This window comes from Podarcis melisellensis (genome assembly GCF_964234715.1).
Source record: "Podarcis melisellensis genome assembly, chromosome: 4".
Taxonomy (NCBI): Eukaryota; Metazoa; Chordata; class Lepidosauria; order Squamata; family Lacertidae; genus Podarcis; species Podarcis melisellensis.
This window is the reverse complement of record NC_138531.1, coordinates 60,721,080-60,730,560: the sequence shown is the minus strand read 5'-3', so window position 1 is coordinate 60,730,560 and position 9,481 is coordinate 60,721,080.

Here is a 9,481-nt window from a genome sequence, read left to right as displayed (position 1 = left end):
ATCATTTTTACAATAGAGGTAATCAATACAAATGAAATATTATCATTTTTTCTACCATTACTAATCTTACCACATATGTAGCAGGCATAGACTCAAGACTCAAATCTTGGAAAAAATATTAAAATTCCATTGTAAGGTTCAAAATGAACAGAAAATTTGATTTATGAAGAAAACTTCTTTGGTCAGAGATTTTGAATAGCAACCTTCCCAATACCTGAATTGTTTTATTCCATAATCCATTTTATCTTACTAGCCCATTAACAATGCAATCCTATGCATGTCTACTCAGAAGTGTTCCACACTACGTTCAATGGAGCTTACTCCCAGGTTAAGTGTGTATATGGCAGGGATAAGAAACAGCTTTCAGCCTGAGGGTCACTTTCCCTTCTGGGCATCCTTCAAAGGGCCACATGTCAGTGGAGGGCAGGGCGAGAGTCATAAGTGGTCAAGCAATGAATGTGAATTTTACCTTTATTTAGTAAGTTGATCTCTGTCTACACACACAAACCTACCTCTCCAGACTTCACCCAGGAAAACAAGAAGCATTATCAGAGTTCAAGGACACATTCAAGAGGCAAGAATACTCAAGAAAGCTGCAAAGCAGGATGTATATGAGGTGTGGGCTGGGAAGAGAGAATGTGACCTGGATCCCAAGGGCCAGATAGAGAGATCTAAAGAGCTGCATTTGGCTCTCAAAGTCCCCCCCCCCATCCCTGGTGTATGGGACTGAGCCCATACTGCAGTCCTTTCAGTATTCAATACAATGGGAATAATGAGCATGTTCCATATAAATTCGCTGTTCTGTAGGGGTTTTTTTGCTTTTGTCTTATGAGGACCATAGCTGAAACCCAGAATGTACCAGTCCCCATACAGCAACTTCTAGTATGGCTGTAGCATGTAGGGTGTGTTGAATTTTTAAACTTTCAAATCCCAGAAATGAGGGGGCTGGCAGTGGTGAGCAGAGAGCTTCATGACAAAGCCACCCAGCACACCACTCTGCAGGTACAGCTTGATAAACTGTGCAAATAGCAGTTCACCGGGAACTCTAAAAAAGAGATTTACACTTGGCAGTTGCTCAGGCAAGGGACCTTGATGCTCAGCTGCACTCCAAAAAGGTTGAATTGGTAATATCCTTGTGTGGAAAACAAAGCCTCAAGAAAGATTTTCAAGAGTCAGAGTAACAACACATCTCTCTCAAGAAAAAGATGAGTGATTCCAAAAGACAATGAGGAGAACAGATATAGAAAACAAAATGAAAACTCAAAAGGAACAAAATGACATTTCTAAAGAACCTTCATGATGATGAGCTAAAGAACAAGAAGCAAAATTACAAGAGCAGGACACAGTTTCACCATCACTAGGAATTTGAGAGTAAACTTTTGAATGCTTTCAAAGAGCTCAGAAAGGAACAACAACAGGTTCAGGAATATGAATATCAGGTGGAGCAAAACTTCGATGCCAAAATGGAAAACATTCAGCTTTCTGTGGCAAAGCAGAATGATATTGCCAATTCTGCTCAGAAAGAACTTGGACAAAGAAAATTATGAGTTGATTCTCTGATGTCACAAAATGCTACATTGGAAGCCAGGAAGGGAGATCTGGAGACTAGAATAAGGGAGCTGGAGAACACCATTGTCCATGGACGAGACTCATCAAAGTGTCACATAGCTGAAAAGGTAAATTGTAGAAATGCAGTGGCATATCCCTTGCAGATGACCATAGTGCATAGCAGTGCACTGCTATCCATAGCAGTGAACAGAGGAGAAATAACCATAGGGAGGAGCACTGAGAGAATAAACACCATGGCACATCTGCAGCAACACAACCACGTGCCTTCCTCTGCCCCAGCTACAACAAAACATTGTTGAACGGTTTCTTTAAATATTAAGGTTCGTTATTGTTTCACAAGATCTGTATCTCTTTAAAGGCCTGAGCAAATAACATGATCTAGTTTTACGGCTGTGAAGCAATATGGCAGGTGCTGTTAGGTTGTGGTAATTAAGCTGTGTCAGCAATTGGGTATGGTATATAGGGAGCGGCATGCAGCTCTCTCAGTACCCTGGTGATTGGGTCATACTTATGGATATAATGTAATTTAGTTTAAAAGGAGTTTTTGTTTCGGTTACTTTTGGTTACGTTACTTTTGTGTTTCTTGAATGTGTGGTCTCCCCAGCCCGCCTTCTGCAGCGCAACTAATGTCCAAAATAACCAACAAACATGTCTCTGGTGAAAAAAAGGAAGTGGATGCTTGCAAAACAGCAAGCCCACAATACACATTTCAGCATACGTCATATTCAGGAAATATTCCCATAGATAGAAGATATAGACAATGAAGTAAAATTAATCAAAATTAAAAACAAGTCTGTTCAGGACCAGTCACTAAGTGGTTGGCCGGTAAGAAGGCAGCATAGAAACCAGTCTGACATAATGTACCCATTTTTTTTACGCAATTTACCCTTAAGGTTGGTCAACTAGGTACAATCTAGGGTCTTGCAGAAAGTTTAAGCCCAGGTTATGGTGTGCTTGTTTGGAAATCCCTGAAGTCTTATGGAGTTGGAGAGAACATTAGGATTATGCTCCTTGACTCTATTGGAAAACAAACTGCAGGTGGAAAGGTGACTTATGTAGAGAGAGGAAAGGGAGAAATGGAGGCTGATACAGGGCGGGGGGGATAGATCATCATAGTTGGCAAAATGAAAGTCAGAGCTACCCATGGGCATTTATGTTAGGGGACAGGCTTCATGTTAGGGGGGGCAGAACCTCAGATAGTTAAGTATTTTTATTGATTTACTTGCTTGGGGGGGCAGTTGCCTCTCCTGCCCCCATTGGCTATGCCCATGAAGCTACCCCACAATATTGTCAAGAGAAGATGGTGACCATCTGTAGAAGCTTCTTTCAACCAAAATGGTACTCTACCATCTTCCAGGAATTCTTTAGGATGCATAAACTTGAGGCATGAAAGCCTTATCGGACCTAAGAATATATCACCCCAGATGGTGTAAGTTGCATTGTGTCACAATGTGTCTCACCTTGAGCAGAGGTAATCAAACTAGAAGAGTGTGTCTTCACACTCCTTGATGAACAAAACTACTGAAAAACTGCCTGAAAAGGCAAATCACAAAGGACTCCCATAGGTATAGTGTTAGAATATTGATGGATGGCAGATTATATCTCCTGAACACTTATCATCTTCATGTAGTTTTTCAAAGTCTGGGGAGACCCTTAGTCTTCCAGCCTGCAGTGAAATTCTGTAACTTCATTCAGTGCTGGGCAGTATTGTTGAACTGAATGGCAAGACCCTGCTTAATGAGGAGGCTTCTAAAAACCTTCTAATTCCACCTAAAATGGCCTGCTCCAAAGAGACAGCCAGCAGAGGTCTCTGTCTACTGATCAAGACACACACACACACACACACACACACACACACTCCACCCCTCCACTTGAAAAAGGGTTTAATTTTGTTCTCATGGCAGGGTGCTGGGGTTCTTTAGTCCTCCTTGATAGCTTGGTAAACAACACAACATGTACAGTATGCATACTTAAGGGAGGAGAGCCTTTAATTCATTAACACCTAGTAGTAAAGTAGTGCTATCACTTTAATTTTGTTGTGGCATGGCTGCAATGTAGTCTGTTAGTCTGATTTATGAAAGCTGTCTGTATGGGAAGATATTGGGCTTGTGATGGACATTCAAAAGACAGTAGTGGGGAGTGGAGATGCTAATATCTTTCTTCACCCTATCTATCAACCCAAGCCAGTTCAAAGTCTTCAGTAGAATGCAGAATAATTCTGCCTTGCTCAGACCACACCTGGTCTGTGTCCAGTTCTGGGAACCACAATTTAAGAAGGATATTGACAAGCTGGAAGATGTGCAGAATAGAGCAACCTAAGGCTGTGGAAACCAAGCTTTATGAGGAATGGTTAAAGGAGCTGGGTGTGTTTAGCCTGGAAAAGAGGAGACTGAAAGGAAATATAATCTAAAGGACTGATACATCAGGAAGAGCCTTCTGACAGTAAGAGCTGTTTGACAGTGGAGCCGACTCCCTCAGGAGGTTGTGGACTCCTCCTTCATTGGAGGTTTTTAAGCAGGGGTTGGAAGGCCGTCTGCCATGGATGCTTTAGCTGAGATTCCTGCTTGACCCTTGGGGTCCCTTCCAACTCTATGATCCTAACAGAAATTCCAGGTGTGTTTGTGAACAACAAGAACACTTTTCTGAAGTGCACATTTATCATAGCTGGATGGGTTGCATTTTAAAGCTCAGGGATTGGTTAGGGCTTCGGCATTCTGTTAAAAATAAGGATGTACCTGTTGCTACAACTCTCAGTGTTACAACAGGTTTATTTTAATATGCTATTTCCCCTGCAAGGATTTATTTCAGATGGGTTTCTTCATCACCAAATATTTTAAAATAGTTATTTAATCTTAAATACTATTAATACCACTCTTCACCTCCAATAATAATAATAATAATAATAATAATAATAATAATAATAATTTATTATTTATACCCCGCCCATCTGGCTGGGCCTCCCCAGCCACTCTGGGCGGCTTCCATAAAAACCAAAAATACAGTAAAATATCACACATTAAAAACTTCCCTGAACAGGGCTGCCTTAAGATGTCTTCTGAATGTCAGGTAGTTGTTTATCGCTTTGACATCTGCTGGAAGGGCGTTCCACAGGGTGGGCACCACTACCGAGAAGGCCCTCTGCCTGGTTCCCTGTAGCTTTGCTTCTCGCAATGAGGGAACCGCCAGAAGGCCCTCGGCACTGGACCTCAGCGTCCGGGCAGAACGATGGGGGTGGAGACGCTCCTTCAGGTATACTGGACCGAGGCCGTTTAGGGCTTTAAAGGTCAGCACCAACACTTTGAATTGTGCTCAGAAACATACTGGGAGCCAATGTAGGTCTTTCAAGACCGGTGTTATATGGTCTCGGCGGCTGCTCCCAGTCACCAGTCTAGCTGCCGCATTCTGGATTAGTTGTAGTTTCCGAGTCACCTTCAAAGGTAGCCCCACGTAGAGTGCGTTGCAGTAGTCCAAGCGGGAGATAACCAGAGCATGCACCACTCTGGCGAGACAGTCCGCAGGCAGATAGGGTCTCAGCCTACGTACCAGATGGAGCTGGTAAACAGCTGCCCTAGACACAGATTTAACCTGTGCCTCCATGGACAGCTGTGAGTCCAAAATGACTCCCAGGCTGCGCACCTGGTCCTTCAGGGGCACAGTTACCCCATTCAGGACCAGGGAATCCTCCACACCTGCCCGCCTCCTGTCCCCCAGAAACAGTACTTCTGTCTTGTCAGGATTCAACCTCAATCTGTTAGCCGCCATCCATCCTCCAACCGCCTCCAGACACTCACACAGGACCTTCACTGCCCTCACTGGTTCTGATTTAAAAGAGAGGTAGAGCTGGGTATCATCTGCATATTGATGAACACCCAGCCCAAACCTCCTGATGATCTCTCCCAGCGGCTGCATGTAAATGTTGAAAAGCATGGGGGAGAGGACAGAACCCTGAGGCACCCCACAAGTGAGAGCCCAGGGGTCTGAACACTCATCCCCCACCACCACTTTCTGAACACGGCCCAGGAGGAAGGAGCGGAACCACTGTAGGACAGTGCGCCCAGCTCCCAGCCGCTCAAGACGGTCCAGAAGGATGTTATGGTCAATGGTATCAAACGCCGCTGAGAGATCCAGCAGAACTAGGAAACAGCTCTCACCTTTGTCCCTAGCCCGCCGGAGATCATCAACCAGTGTGACCAAGGCAGTTTCAGTCCCATAATGAGGCCTGAATCCCGACTGGAAGGGATCCAAATGGTCCGCTTCTTCCAGGCGTGCCTGGAGTTGTTCGGCAACCGCTCGCTCTATCACCTTGCCCAAGAATGGAAGATTTGAGACTGGGCGATAGTTGGCCATTGTGGCCGCATCTAAAGATGGTTTTTTAAGAAGCGGTTTAATAACCGCCTCTTTCAGTGGGTCTGGGAAGGCTCCCTCACGGAGGGAAGCATTCACCACCCCACGAAGCCCATCGCCCAGTCCTTCCCGGCTAGCTTTTATAAGCCAGGATGGGCAAGGATCCAGGAGACAGGTGGTTGGTTTCACTCGTCCAAGCAGCCTGTCCACATCCTCGGAGGTAACAGTGTGTTAGCAGACCTAAATATATAATTTTGGTACTTACAAATATTCAGAATGTTACATAGGAATAAGCTGGCTTTGAAATGTATGTGGCGCTCTATTTAATAGAGGGGTGATCTGCTGAACCACTTTCTTTATATTAAATACAGTTAATGATTGTTTTAGCAAGCCATAATATTATACTCTCTCTTATTTCAAAGAAATGAAGCAACCAAAAGAGTTGGGTGGGCATTCCTTATGCAAGTTTTATCATGCTGTATTTCAGCAAACTGTAGACCTCTCCACTTCTGTGTAACAAGATTTCTTAATAAAAAAAAGCATAATATAATAATATCTAAACCCAAAAGTTTTAAACAACCCCAATGTTATTAAGCCACCAGTAATTTAAAACTATTTCTGCCCAATATAGAAAGTGTACTTTCACAATGCAGCAGAAGCACATCTGAGAGTGCATAAGAATCATGCAAAGGCCACTGGAAATAGGTAAGTCTACAAGGCTTTTTGAAAGGATTACAGACATCATGAATCCCAACCAGCAGGCCCAATGGTCAAGGATGACAAATGTTGTAACACAATACATCAGGAGGGCACCAGGTTGGAGAAGGCTGCAATGCAGTACTCCTATTGCTGTTTGTTGCAAGGCAGCTGGACTGTGTAGTCTTTGGAGTCCAGGAATGCCTGAGATTTGCCAGAGCTGAAAGAAATCATCTCAGTGCTTCCACAGTGCTGCAGGGTTCAGAAGAGTTGTGGACTGGGTCCTTCGCCTTTTACTGCACTGAAGCCAGGATAGAATTTTAAAATGCTATAAAACTGCAGTTGTAAATACACACACTCTCTCACTCTCTCACATTCTCTCTCTCTCTCTCTCTCTCTCTCTCTCTCTCTCTCTGTCTCTCCCCCCCCCCCCACACACAGTCTGTCTTCAGTTGGGTTTATCACTAAAATACTGTATTCTTATTGATACTGTGCAATGTTTTACATGTTAAAGATCCAAAGATGGTTTCAAATCTTACCATTTATCAAGTCTAACTCATATTATGAAATCAGTGAACTAAAATGAAAATATAAAGTAAACCTAGTAATGAATGGCACATGATTATTTATGGCTGCTAAATTATGCATTATAAATTACTCTTTAACTTGTAGGCTAGTAATCACTTCACTTATTCATTTCGATAAATAATCCTATGAGATAAGTCAGGCTAGTCAAACATGAGGCACCCATACATTACACAGATGCCAGCTATGTACTGTAACCCTCACATGCTTTATAAACCTTCCACTTTTGCAATATTTGGAAGTCTGGAAAAAGCTAGAGAATTATCAACCACCATGCAAACAGCAATATGTGGACTTGACTTTGCCAGGCCCAAATTATATGACTGCATACCACAGATAGGATACTTGAAACTAGATTATAAAGGCTTTTTGCACTTTATGCATGGCCCAGGCATAGCAGTGTTCATCCAGTGTTTACTTTGGTAAATGCAACATGAAAGGAGGAGATGACCATTTCCAAACACTTGAGGTCATGAAATGAAAACATGCTGATAAGCTGAGATTTCTCTCAGCTGCCTATCCATGACAAGTTTTTGCATATATGCATCTCCCCTTCACACTTTATGAATAATGTCTAACTTGGACATTGAAATCAATGGGCTTCAATGGGTTTACTCTGTGCCCGACTAACACAGCAGAGCACTCTGTTTAACATGGCAAACAGCAGTAATATGCTGTTTGAGAGCTTCCTTTAGCAGAGAACTTTCAGACTCATTCATTTGCTTCATCCCAACAGTAATCAGCGAGAGAGAAATTCTTATTTCCTATGTTAATGCAAGGGTAGTCAATGTGTTGCCCTCCAGACATATTTGGACTTTTGTTTCTATCAGTCCCAACCAACATGGCCAGTGTTCAGCGACAATAGCCCCTGTAATCCAAAACATCTGGAGGGCAGCAGGTTGGCCACTGCCCTTTTATTACAATAGTTAGTCCTGTGAAAAAAATAAGGGAAATGGCATTTATAAACAACAACACTTGTCCAAGTTAAAATAGTGAGTCATTGCCAGAGCAGGATTTTTTAATAGCCACGTTTTCTAGACCAAGACTTATTTCAATTAGATTATCAACTTGAAATGATTGTTTGCTTCCAGAGGGGTAGTCATGTTAGTCTGTTGCAGCTCAAAAACAACAAAGATTTTTGTAGCACCTTAAAGACGAAGTGATATACAGTGGCACCTCGAGTTACAAGAGGCCCCATTAGCGAAAGCACGCCTCTAGTTAAGAACAGTTTCAGGTTAAGAAGGGACCTCCGGAACAAATTAAGTTTGTAACTAGAGGTACCACTGTAATACACATTTCCATGTGATAATTTTTCAAACCAAACCAAGGAATCTGTTATAACTTAACACACAGTAACAATATTACCTTAAGAACAACTGGACAGTCATTTTATCTAGCAGCTATGTGATTATTTGCACAGGAGTGTTTAGGCATTTAATCTATGGGTGCTTCCCACATTCCTTTTGCTTTTCACCACCCAGAAAACTTCACATGACCTAAAGTGAAGCAAACACTAATGAGAAGGCATTTGAAACGAGTTCTTCTAATTAATACTTCAGTTTGGTAATGAGTCAATTTGGAAAACGACTGCTTTCTGCAAGAGGAAAATTTGGGTGTATTAGGAAAAATGAGTGCACCAACTGTTATACAAAACAGCACAGTGGCAAATGGGATCATGCATTAAGGTTACGGACTCCATCACAAAGCTACAATTCTTAGCAAAATGCCAAGCCCTGCAGCAGGAGCAGCAGCAGGCTTCAGTAACGCTGCATTTGAAGCTCTACCATCACCTTCTGACAGCGGTGCTGTGAGAGAACACTTAAACTGTATTGTTGAGGGCAAAGTGGGAGCAACACTACTGATCATCTTTTTACACTTCCTGACATTTTTGGCCAAGACCAGGAGAAATGTGTGGGAGCACCAGGTAGAAGTAATTTTTCCAACAAGGGAAAAGAGAACTGGAGCCCCGCTGCTCTTCTTTCTTTGCCAGGGACCGGATCCCATAAAACTGTTACTCCACTGGTGCAAGCCAGCTGTCATTGCTTCAATGGTCTCTTTCTGGCAGTTTGGTACCTCCAGAAGCTTTGCTTTGAAGAAGAAAAAAAAGGAAGTCCTCTCGCTCAGAATCACTAGAGCTCAGTTTTAAATGTGCTTAAGGCTCGGAGGAGCCAAGGAGTAATTTGGAGAGTGAATCCAAGATCTTTCCATGAACCCACCGCTACCCATCTGAGCATTCTTCGCAAAAGTTGTTAGTTTTAGCCTCTCACCCCTTTCCCCGCAACAATCC